Below are 12,700 nucleotides of genomic sequence, written 5' to 3'. Positions count from 1 at the left end.
ACACAGAGGTGCAAAGGCTTGGAAGGAATTCCAGGCCGGTGGGAGTGTGATGAGCAATGGAAGAAGGGCACAACGAGATAGGATGTAGAGGAGACAGGGCCAGGTCATGGGGTCATGAAGGGCTTTATAAGACAGGGTGAGGAGCTGGAATACTGTTATAATATGGAGGGAAACCATTGGGAGTGCAGGGGAGTGAAGTGATATTAGGTATGTTTTGGTAAGATCCCTCTGCCTCCCGTGTGGAGAAGGGACTCTAGGGACACCAGACTAGAGGTACAAGTGGCCCTCTTAGAAGGCTCTGGCAAACCCAGGCAACCGGTTACAAGCTTGTTCCAGGAAATACTGGGAAGCAGAGAAGTAGAGTTTGATCTTAATTATACATGGGAGCTGGTTGTGCTGATCATGCCTTCATTCATGAGCATTCTTTGAGGCAACTAGGAGCAGGCCTTTTGTAGTAGATACACGTGTGAGGGGAAAACTAGATTTCCCCATGAAAGTCTTCCCAGCTTCTGGCTTAATAAAGAAAAATCCCCTTCTGCGAGACAGGAGGTTAAGGAGAGAGGTCTTAGCTGGAAAGGCTAAGTTAATCTACCTTAGAACTAAGAGAATTAATGGAAGGGCTAGATCTAGAGAAAGAGCCTGGGGTTTTGTTGCAGAGCTCTTGACAGCTTCTGGTAACTTGGGAAGTGAAGGAAGGGTTTGGGGGAGTGTTCCTCACGTTCTTTGAGAGATGCTCACTCAGAGAGACACCAGGCAGAGACCAAACCCAGTGGAATACTGGATGACCTGGGTTACACAGAGAGAGGTAAGACCCTGTTTCTGATCTTAAAAATTGGTCAAAGGAATCAGGTATGTGAAGGTGAATATAATAGAAGGAAAGAAAGTCATGTAGCTTAAGCAAATACAGATAAAATGCTACTAAAGAAATCTGAGATATTGGGGATAAGTGGCACACGGGGAAAACCAGGGTGGGCTTTGCCAAGTTGGTGGCGGGAGCTATGACTTGAAAGGCAAGATTGAATGTGGGGAGATGAGCCATCTCATCTGGGGATGCTTGGGTGGCTCAGTGGTTGAGCATCTGCCTTCAGCTCAGGGCGTGATCCTGGAGTCCTGGGATCCAGTCCCACATCGGGCTCCCTTGAGGAGCCTGCTTCTCCTCTGCCTCTCTCTCTCTCTCTCTCTCTTTCTCTCATGAATACATAAATAAAAATATTTTTTAAAACCCCCAAAACCCCCACATGACCTGTCTAGTAGGAGGCAACCCATTCACAAAGAACCCAGAGGTGGAGAACCCATGGTGCTTTGGGATTTTCAAGTGGTTCATTGTGGCTGATGCTGAAAGTGTGTGAAGCAGAGGCGTGATGGATAAGGCCAGAAGGTAGCCCGGGCCCTGGATGCTGTCCTAGGGAGTCAGGGCCTTGCTAGGCAGTGGGAAGCACTGATCTGTTTCAAGCAGGAGAGTGACACGATTTCACAATTCAAGGCAGAAAGAAAATTTACAAATAATCTATTTCCACCTCCTCTTTTTACAAATGAAGAAGCTGAGGCCCAGGCTTGTCCAAAGCCGTGAAAGTTAAGTGAGCCAGAATTTTAAGAATTTATCAGGGGAGAGGAAAAGGGGAGGAGAAGTGTGTCTACTCCAAGCCTGAGAAGCGGGCCAGACATCTGCGAGGTGGGTCGGCCGGGTCGACGGGATGGGCCCCTCCACAGACTCTGGTGGGAAATCCAGGCTCCAGACAGGGCAGTGACAGGACAGAGCCTTGGTGGGGAAAGATGGCCGTCTGTCAGCACCAGAGCCCGGCAGCTGTTTTCCCAGAGAAGGCTGACCCTTCCCGTTCCTGAGGGAAGCCTGGAGTGCTCCCCCTCCCCCGACGTTGGCTGCGACTGAGGCAGTGAGGGCTGGCCCCGCTAGCCTAGCCGTCCTGGCCGTCTTCGGGCCCCACCTCAGAGGCCGTGGGGCTCCAGGCCAAAAAGATGGCGTGTTTGTAGTTCCTGAGGTAACTTTGTTAGCACAGAGACCACCAGGCAGGCGGGTGGGGGCCGGGCGGGGAGGGGGTCGAGGGCTTCCCCACAGAGTGGGGCCTCCTCCCGTCCTGGTCCTCCCGCAGAGAGGGTGTTACGGGGGCTGGGGACAGGGGGGACAGGGGCCTGCCCCCCCCCCCCCCCGCCGGCCTCTCACGGGGGCACTCTGGAGAGTCAGCCCCATGGCGGCGGGACTGCCCAGCCCGCGGGTTGCAAGTCTTCCCCTTCTGGGTCTCCTCTGCGCCCGCGCCCCACCCGCCCGCCTGGGCCAGGCAGCCGGCGGGGCCACCCATGCGGGCAGCACCGGGACGAGCCTCCTGGCTCCTCGCTCACACGGCGCTGCTTGTTTACAGACACGTGACCGCGGGCGCCCAGCCGGGCCCTGAGGCTGAGACTGTAATGGTGATCGCCTCTCCTCCCTGAGCTCCTTATCCCTCTCAGAGCCGGCTCTGCCACAGTCCTCTCCTGAAGCCTGTGGAGTCTTCTCACTCGCCGGACGAGCTGGAAGGAAGTCCTGAGAGGGTGAGAAAGCTGCCCAGGAATCCCAGGGCCGGGAGGGGGGGCTGACAGCTGGCCACGGCTGCCCCGCGGCGCGGGAAAGGCAGAAGCTGAGGCCTCCGGGCTCTGGTCCGCTGGAGGAGCCAGGGCGAGGCCCGGCCGGCCTGCTGGGGCCTCGGGAGCGTCACCCAGGAGGAAGGGCCCAGGCTGAAGCAGGGGCGCATCCTGGAGCTGGCTCCCAGGTCTGCTCAGCAGCCGGGGGCCGTCGGGCCGTGGGGCCGGGGGACTCTCCTCTCACAGCCAGGTCCCAAGCCCAGATCCAGGGGACTCTGGGTGCCTTTGGGATCCTCCAGAAACCAGTCCTAGCCCATCAAGATGAGCCCCAGCAACGAAGGCTCTACTCGACCGTTTCGTGGAGACCCTGTATCTTTCCGTGTGTGTAGATGCCCCCCCACCCCTCCACCCGTCCCTGTCCTGTCCCCTGACAATAAAACGTTCCCCTCCTCTCAGGAAAAGACTAATTGTTCTGTGGCTGTAACAAGCAACTCTTAGAACCAGTTATAAACCCGGTTTATTCGACCACTTGTTTCAGTAACCGTGTTCCTAAAGCCGCGTGCTTAGCCCCTAAGAGCACATGGTGAAAATAAGCAGTCGGCAGCACCTCACTCCATCGGTCCATGCTTCTAGGGCCAAAGGTCAACCAATGCCTGTACACTCTGAAAGCTGACCCACCCCTGAACTCCATGCTTCTGGAAACCTGCTTGAAGTTAACCCTCTGCCTCCCTCGGACACTGTGCCTTGCAAGTACAGCTCTCCCTTGCTTCCTGCGTGCAGCAGCTCAGCCTCCTGTTTCAGAGACTGAGTGGTTACATCTCCCTTCCACCATGACCCCCCACCCAACCCCGCCAAAGTCTTTCTTGTGATCTCTCACAGATGGAAATGAAAAAGTTCAATGAAATGAAATTCTTCCAATATCCAGAGAATGAGCAATACATGTTTCTTTCAGCATTGATATAAAGTTAGTCTAAACTGGGGCCAGAAGCCCCTTCCTTCTTATCCCTCTGCCCTCCCCGCCAATATCCCAGCTCCATTCTGGGCCCACATGGAGCAGCCACAAGACAAAGAAAACCTCTCTTTTGATGAAGGGGATCACTTCCCTCGGCATAATTTGCATTATGTTGCATGATGTCAGAAGACCCGTTTTTTCTACTAATCAGACATGAAGGCAGAGAGAAAGGAAGTGATAAAGGAATGATCCTGCTACATATACTTACTTCGTGATATATCAAAATGAGATCGTGGGGAGTGTGAGGGGCTCAGTCAGTTAAGCGCCCTCCTTTGCCTCAGGCCATGATCCCAGGGTCCTGGGATAGAGCCTCTTATTGGGCTCCCTGCTCAGTGGGAAGCCTACTTCTCCCTCACCCTCTCCTCCTGCTCCTTCTTTCTCTCTCTCATTCGCTTTCTCTTTCACTCACTCTTTCAAATAAATACATTTTTAAAATGAGATTGTAACATACTCATTATTTTATAACTTTCTTTTTAAACTTAATATATCATAGACATTTCCCCTATGACGTTAGATATTCTTCAAAATATGCTTTTTATTAAGACTTTATTTATTCGTGAGAGACATAGAGAGAGAGGCAGAGACACAGGCAGAGAGAGAAGCAGACTCCCTGTGAGGAGCCTGATGTGGGACTCAATCCCAGGACCCCAGGATCAAGCCCTGAGTCAAAGGCAGATGCTCAACAACTAAGCCACCCAGGTGTCCCAACAATATGATTTTTTAAGGGCTGCATTGTATTGCATCATTTGGATATCCTATAGTTTGATTGATCTATTGCTGAATATTTAGGTCCTCTTTTGAGTTGCTGTCATAATAAACAGTGCTATGGTGAACATGCTTGGGGGCTTGTCTTTGTGTGTAGAAGTCATTCTCATCATAAAAATAAAAACACAGCAAAAAAAAATCAACCCCATCTTGCAATTGCACATTTTTCTCCCAGGTGCCTCCCTGTGCTGGTCTCATGCTTCCAATCCCCATGTTTTGATAGTGGTCTACACTTTCCGTCTCTATCTTGGCATGTCCGCTCACTCTCACAGCTCAGCCTGAGAAAGTGACTCCAGGGATTTCCAAGGTGCCAGTCAGCATTTCCGGTTTGTATCTTACTCAACAGCACACCCTGTTCTTAAACTCCCAGTCCCTTCCCTCAGCCTGGAATCCTCCATGAGATCGGAGCTCTGCCCACCGCTACCTTCGTCCCATTTGAGACCTGTCTCTAAGATCCAACATACTTGTCTTTTTTTAGTTCCTGGAATTTGCGATCCCCCCCTCAGGGCCTTTGCTCATGCTGTTTCCTCTGCCAGGAAATCCCTTCCTCTCCTTCCCACACCCAGCTTGCTGACTAATAAACATGCATCAGCCAGAGCTCAGCTCAAAGGCACTTCCTCAGGAAAGTCTCCCAAACACACCTACCCATCAAACCAGGTCTACACCACCATCAGAGGTTTGTGGAGCATGATCTACTTCCTTGGAGAACTAATCACTATATTCTGAAAAGAAATTCTATAATTTCATGTCCATATTTAATATATCATTTTAGAATATTAATCTTCACCTCACAAATAATATACCAAATGCCTTTGTTTCTTAAAAACCGAACATCACAGGTATGCTAACGCCCACCTGCTCCCTGCCTGCATCAGTCCCTTGCTTCCATGCCCTGGGTAACATAACAGCACTGGTGGGAGCTCAGTGTGATCAGCACAGGGGACCAGGGCTCAGGCTCTGGAGCCAAACTGCCAAGATTCGCTTTCTAGTGCTCCTACTTCCGAACTGTGTGAGCATAAGCAAATTACTTAACTGCTTATTGAATTACTTAACTGAAACTGCCTCAGTTTTATCATCTGTAAAGTAAGGATTAATAATAGTAACTAATAGGGTTTTGGGTTTTTTTTTTGTTTTTTAAAGATTTTATTTATTTGTTTGTTTATTTATTTATGACAGACAGAGAGATGGAATGGCAGAGACATAGGCAGAGGGAGAAGCAGGCTCCACACAAAGAGCCCGATGTGGGACTTGATCCTGGGACTCTGGGATCACACCCTGAGCCGAAGGCAGACGCTAGACCACTGAGCCACCCAGGCATCCCTGGGTTTTGGTTTTGTTTCAGTTTTTTAATAGTGTTGTTTTAAGATTCATGTAAGATGTGCTATGTTAGGTTAAGATTAGGATGAGCTCATAGTAAGCACCGAATAGAGGTCAGCTATTACTATTTGGGATCGTTAATTGTATCTGTCGACTTCAATGTGTCATGGGGGTGCCCAGATATTTGGTTAAACATTATTTCTGGAGAAATAACATCGGGGCATCTGGGTGACACAGTTGGTTAGGCATCCAACTCTTGGTTTCTGTGCAGGTCGTGATCCCAGGATTGTGGGATTGAGCCCCACATGGGGCTCTGCTCTCAGTGAGGAGCCTGCTTGAGACTCTCTCTCCCTCTCCCCCTGCCCCTCCTTTCTGCTGTCTCTCTGAAGTAAATAAATAGATAAATATTTTTAAAAGGAAGGAAGAACGTCAGTGAAAGTCTTTGTAGATGAGATTAGCATTTGAATAAAGCAGATGACCTTCCCCCAGGTGGGTGAGCAAATGGATGGAAGAAAGGAGAATTCATTCTCTGCCTTGACTGAGCTGAGACCTTGACCTTCTGCCCTTGGCCTTGGACTTATACCGTCAGTTCTCAAGCTTTAGACTTGGAGTGGAACTTATACTATCAGATCTCTTGGTTCTCTGGCCTTTAGTTCAGACTTTTCTAGGTTGCTAGTTTGCAGATGGCAGATTGTGGGTCTTCTCAGCCTCCATAATTGCATAAATCAATTTCTTATAGTAATAAATCTACCTACCTACCTACCTACCTACCTACCTACGTGTCTATCCTACTGGTTCTGTTTCTCTGAAGAATCCTAATACAGTATAATATGTCAATAATATATAGTATTGTTTTGTGTGTGTATTTAATGAATAAAAATATAAAAGCTATCACACTGTAGGTAACATTTGGGAACTGTTTTTACTCAACAATATGTTTTGAGAACTTGCATGTTCATACACACAGATTTAGTTCTGATTCATTCTTCTAAAATGCTGAATAATAGGAATATCTTGGGTGGCTCAATCAGTTAAGCATCCAACTCTTGATTTCAGTTCAGGTCATAGTATCAGGGTTGTGAGATTGAGCCCGGTATTGGACTCCATGTTCAGTGAGGAGTCTGCTTGAGATTCTCTTCCTCTCCCTCTACTCCTGCCCCCACTCATACACACTCCCTCTCTCTAAAATGAATAAATAAATCTTTAGGAAATGCTGAATAATAATAATTTGGTACATGAAATGCCACATTTTATTAATTTATTTTTATATTGATATTCTATAATATACTGAATTTGAAATGTTTTCCCAATTTTTTGATATGGCTGGCAATGCTGCCATGAAAATCCATATACATCCTTATGTATGTGGGCAAGTGTTTTCCTGGATTAAATATCTAGAAGTGGAACTGATAGGTCATAGATTACGTGTATTTCTACTTCAAATGGTTCTGAGAAACCAACATTCAAAATGTATAATTACATATCCCTCCCACTAGGAATATTTAAAAGGCACTTTCTACCCAAAGATTGTACTGACATTCTTTGATATTTTCTTTTAATAATTTGAGATTGTTCTGGTTCTTTTTCATCTAGAATTTTAACTTGGATTTATTTTTATTTATGATTAGGGATTAATTTTTTTTCCACAAGTTGATTTAATTGTGCCAATACTTCTTATGAAGAATTCATCCTGTCTCACTGGTTTGAAATCGCTTTTTTATCCTGAGTCAAATCTTTCAAGATGCATGAGTTTGATTTTGGGCTCTATTCTATTCTTATCCTCTATTAATGCATACCCATCACCTGTTTTTAAAATTGCAGCTTTAAACAAAACAAAACAAAACAAACAAACAAATAAATAAATAAATAAAATTGCAGCTTTATGATACATCTTTTGATCTGGTAAGGCGAGCTCCTAACCCATTTGTTCTTTTTCAAGGGGCTATTGTTGCACATTTATGTATACTGTCTATAATCACCATGAGATCTATGTGTTTATGATTTTTTAAAAAGATTTTTTAATTTATTTATGAGAGACACAGAGAAAGAGGTAGAGACATAGGCAGAGGGAGAAGCAGGTTCCTCGGAGGGAGCTCGATGTAAGACTCGATCCCCAGGCCCTGGAATCAGGCCCTGAGTCAAAGGGAGATGCTCAACCACTGAGCCACCCCAGGGTCCCTATTATTGGTTTTCTCCGTTAAGAATGAGAGCTCCAAGAAGGGTTTTTTTATTTGTTTCATTCACTACTATATCTTCAGTACCTAGAACAGAGTCACACCCATAGCAGGCCCTCCGTAAGTTTTTGTGAAGTGAATGAATAGACATAGGAATTTTAGAAGCATCCTCTCAAGTTCTATGAAGAGTCCTTTTGAAATTTTGAGTGGAATTGCATTGGATTTTTAAATTAATGGTGGGGGGAGAATCAACATCTTTACAATGGTAGTCATCCTATTACAAAACACAGCACTTTTATTTGGGTCCTTTTGTGTCTTTCAATACAATTTTATTGTTTTCTCCATGAAGGTCTTATATTTCTAATTAGTTTATTTGTAAGTATTTCACAGTTTTTGTTTCGATGATGAAAAGGATTTAAAAATTATTATATTCTCAAATTGTTATTGCTGACAAATGGGAAAGATCTTGATTTGTAAATATTCATCTGGCATCCAGCCACTTTGCTGAACTCATCAATTGTTGCTCTAGGTTTTCCAGGTAGATAATCACATTATCAAAAGTAATGGAGATTTGGCCTCTTCCCTCCCAATCTTTAAGCTTCTTGTTTTTTTTTGTTTGTTTGTTTTGTTTGTTTTTTAATTTTTATTTATTTATGATAGTCACAGAGAGAGAGAGAGAGGCAGAGACACAGGCAGAGGGAGAAGCAGGCTCCATGCACCGGGAGCCTGACGTGGGATTCGATCCCAGGTCTCCAGGATCACGCCCTGGGCCAAAGGCAGGTGCCAAACCGCTGCGCCACCCAGAGATCCCCTTGTTTGTTTTTTTATTTCTTATCCCATAAGTTGTAACATCCAATATATTTTTTTAAGAGTAGAGGCATTGGTTCATTTCTGACTGCATTGGGTGTATCATTCCAGATGGGTCAGGGTATGCTGCAATAACAAACAGTTCCAGATCTTGTGGCTCTACACAATAATTTGGTTTCTCGTTCAAATTCATTTCTCACACCTCTTGTCCAATGCAAGTCACGGGGCAGGAGGAGTTCCTTGTTGTTTCTCAGAGAGGGAGAGGCTGAGGGAGGCCATGTGCCTCCATGAACGCGCTTTTATGTTCCCCGCGCTTTTATGTTCCCCGTGGTACGAGGGAAGGGGCGGAGTGAATTATACACTGGCTTTTGAAGCTTCCACCCTGAAGTAACTCTTGTTCTGTCCATTAACATTTCAAAGCAAGTCTCATGGCCAAGCCCCTTCCAAAGGGGCAGAGAAGTGTGATCCTGCCATATGCCTGAAGGACAGCTGGACCCTGGGAAAGCTTCTAATGCCCTACCATTACACATGGTGTTTGCTCTAAGTTTCTGGTAGATAAGCCTTTATCAAGTTAAGGAGGTTCATAAGTTTGTTTAGAGTTTGTTAAGTAAAGAGTTTGTTCTTATCATGAATGAGAATTAAATTTTTTCAAATGATTTTATGCCATGCCATCTGTTTGATGTACAAATGTTATTTTTCTCTGTGAATTTGTTAAGACATTTATGCATGCCGTTTCTCTGCCCAGAAATTCTCCTCCATTGACCTCTTCAAACGCTTTTCCTGGTTAATTCTTTCTCATCCTTTGGGGCTCATTCATTCATTCAGCAAATATTTACTGAGCAATACTGGGTACCAGATGCAGTTGTAGCCACTTGGGATAAGTCAGTGAACAAAGCAGATAAAGGCCCTTGCCCATGTGGATCTTGCCTGGAGGCAAGGAAAGAAAAGAAACATATAAAAATAAGTAAGTAAGTGATATTGCATGCTAATGGGTTGAGAATAATGGAAAAGAAGTAGAGTAGGGTAAGGGAGAGGGGGTGTTGGGAGGGTGTAGTCAGTAGGTCTCTCAAGAAAGTGACAGCAGGGCAATGAGTTGAAGCAAGGTTAGGGTTTACCAGGCAGAAGTCCAAAGGCAGACTATTCCAGGCAGAGGGTAACTGCAAGGCAAAAGCTCTGGCATGGGAGCGCTGGGTGCATTCCAGAAGCAATGAGGAAGCTAGAGTGACTGGTGTTGAGTGAGTGAGGCTAGGAGATGAAGCTGGAGAAATAATGGAGAAGGGTGACCATGGGAGCCTTGGGGGTCATAGGAGAGACTGAGTTTTTCTCAGATGGATGGAAGCTCTTGCCGACTTTGGAGTAGAAGAGGGACAGGATCTGACGTGGGCTTTGAAAGGATCCACTGACAGTGTTGAGAAGTGCCTGGAGGGTGGCAAAGGTAGAAACAGAAAGCCAGGAGGAATCCTCAACAGTAAATCAGGTATGAGAGTATGAGATGAAGATGGCCCTATAAAAATTATACCACTGGAGGTGGAGGTGAGAAGTGGCGGGGGTGAGAAGTGCTCAGAGTCTGGATATATTTTGCAGGAAAAACCAGTATGATATTCTCATGGATTGGATGTAGAGTGTGAGAAAATAGAAGCCAAGGTGGCTCCAAAAATTTTGGCCTGAGCAATTGGAAGGATGGAGCTGGAAGAGGGTTTAGATAGACGTCTCAGGTTGGGGAGGATAAGGAGGTCCAGTTTTTTTTTCCTTTTCATTATGATCATTTTTAAATTGAGATGTAATTCACATACTGTTCACCTCTTCAAAATGTGAATTTGGTGGTTCTTAATATATTTACAAGTGGTACGACCATCACACTAATTCCAGAACATTTGTTGATCCCCAAAAGAAATCTATTCTTTAGCCACTCCCCATTACCCACTCCCTGAAATCTATTTTCCATCCCTATGGATTTGCCTGGTCTGGAAATTTTATATAAATGGACTCATACAATCTGTGGTCTTTTGTGTCTGCTTTCTTTTACTTAGGATAATGTTTTCAAGGTTCAACCACAAGTCAGTACTTCATTACTTTTTTTAAAAGATTTTATTTATTTATTCATAGAGAGAGAGAGAGGCAGAGACACAGGCAGAGGAAGAAGCAGGCATCATACAGAGAGCCCGACGTGGAACTCGATCCAGGATCTCCAGGATCATGCCCTGGGCTGCATTTGGCACTAAACCGCTGCACCACGGGGGCCGCCCCTACTTTATTATTTTTTATGGCTGAATAATATTCCATTCCGTGGATATGCCATATTTTATTTATCTATTCATCAGTTGATGGATGTTTGGATTATTTCCACTTTTTGAGTATTATGAATAAGCCACTATAAATATTCATGTGTAAGTTTTTGTGTGGACACGTGTTTAATTTTCTTGAGTATAGATAGACCTATGAGTGGATTGTCCCATCATACACTAAGTCTTTTGGAAGAACTTTCAAATTGCTTTCCAAAGCAGCAGCACCATTTTACACTCTGACCAGTGATGTATGATAGTTCCAACTTCCCCAGATTCTTGTCGACACTTGTTATCATTCCATCTTTTTTTTTTTTAATCAGAGCCATCCTAGTGGGTGTGAAATGATATCTCATTGTGTTTTCAAGTCGTATTCCCCTAATGACTAATGATATTGAATATCTTTTCAAGCGCTTATTGGCCATTTGTATATATTCTCTGAAGAAGTATTTACTCAAATTCTTTGCCCATTTTATATTGGATTATTTGTCATTTTATTGTTGCATAGTAAGAGGTCTTGATATATCCTAGAGCTAGACACTTATCAGATAAATGATTTGCAAATGTTTTCTCCAACTCTGTAGGCTATATTTTTTTTAAAGATTCCATTTATTTATTCATGAGAGACATACACACACACACACAGAGGCAGAGACACAGGCAGAGGGAGAAGCAGGCTCCATGCAGGGAGCCTGACATGGGACTCAATCCTTGTCTCCAGGATTGTGCTCTGGGCTGAAGGCGGTGATAAACAGCTGAGCCACCGGGCTGCCCTGTAGGCTGTATTTTAAGACTGCAGTTCTGGATTTGTTGAATTTGAGATGTTTTATTAGACTATTAAACTTGAATGGTATGTGAATTATATTCAATTTAAGAAGAGCAATTTCATTTTTATTTTTTTTAAGATTTTATTTATTTATTCATGAGAGGCACAGAGAGAGAGGCAGAGGGAGAAGCAGGCTCCATGCAGGGAGCCCGATGTGGGACTTGATCCTGTGTCTCCAGGATCACGCCCTGGGCTGAAGGCTGCGCTAAACCACTGGGACACCGGGGCTGCCTGCTATTTCATTTTTAAAAAGATTTTATTTGAGAGAGAGACAATGAGCAGCATGTGAGTGGGGAGGGGCAGAAGGAGAGAGACAATCTCAAGCAGACTCCCTGCTGAGAGTGGAGCCAAATGTGGGACTGGATCCCACCACCCTGAGATCATGACCTGAGCTGAAACCAAGTTGGATGCACTGACTGAGCCACCCAGTCACCGCTCCTCCACTTTTTTGAGAGAGAGCAAGTAAGTGGCCAGGGTTTGGCAGGGGAAGGGCAGAGGGAGAGACTTAAGCAGACTCCATACCCAGTGCAGAGCTACATTCAGAGACCCACACCAAGCTCCATTTCACCACCCTGAGATCATGGCCTGAGCCGAAATCAAGAGTTGACCACTTAACCAACTGAGCCACCCCACCACCCCAGCCAAGAGCAATTTCAGAGCAATGTTGAAGTGTCATCACAGCAGGTTCAAGAAAGAGTAGGAGAAGAGAAGCTGGAAACCGTGAGTATAGACCTCTCTTCAAGGAGCTTTGCTGCAAACCTAGATAGAGGGAGGAGTGAGGAGTGAGGCCAAGAGTGGTTTTATTTTGTTTAGTTTTCTTGTTTTGCTTTTAAAATGGGAGAATCAGTGTTATGCTTGTATCAGATGAGAATGATCCAGTGGAAGCCAAAAATTAATGATGCTTTCTCCTTAATGATTAATTAAGGAGAGAGAGGGGAAGCTT

The 12,700-nt window shown here is 45.2% G+C and overlaps 1 long non-coding RNA gene across 1 annotated transcript; it reads left to right on the top strand.

Moving 5' to 3' along the window:
* The first annotated feature begins 2,337 nt into the window (after positions 1-2,337).
* On the top strand, positions 2,338-4,419 carry LOC144320903 (uncharacterized). The gene is made up of 2 exons (XR_013386522.1): positions 2,338-2,544; positions 3,208-4,419. It is a non-coding gene; the product is annotated as an uncharacterized LOC144320903 (long non-coding RNA).
* Positions 4,420-12,700: the final 8,281 nt, after the last annotated feature.

This window comes from Canis aureus, chromosome 9 (assembly GCF_053574225.1).
Source record: "Canis aureus isolate CA01 chromosome 9, VMU_Caureus_v.1.0, whole genome shotgun sequence".
Taxonomy (NCBI): domain Eukaryota; kingdom Metazoa; phylum Chordata; class Mammalia; order Carnivora; family Canidae; genus Canis; species Canis aureus.
This window is presented reverse-complemented; position numbering and strand designations above follow the sequence as displayed.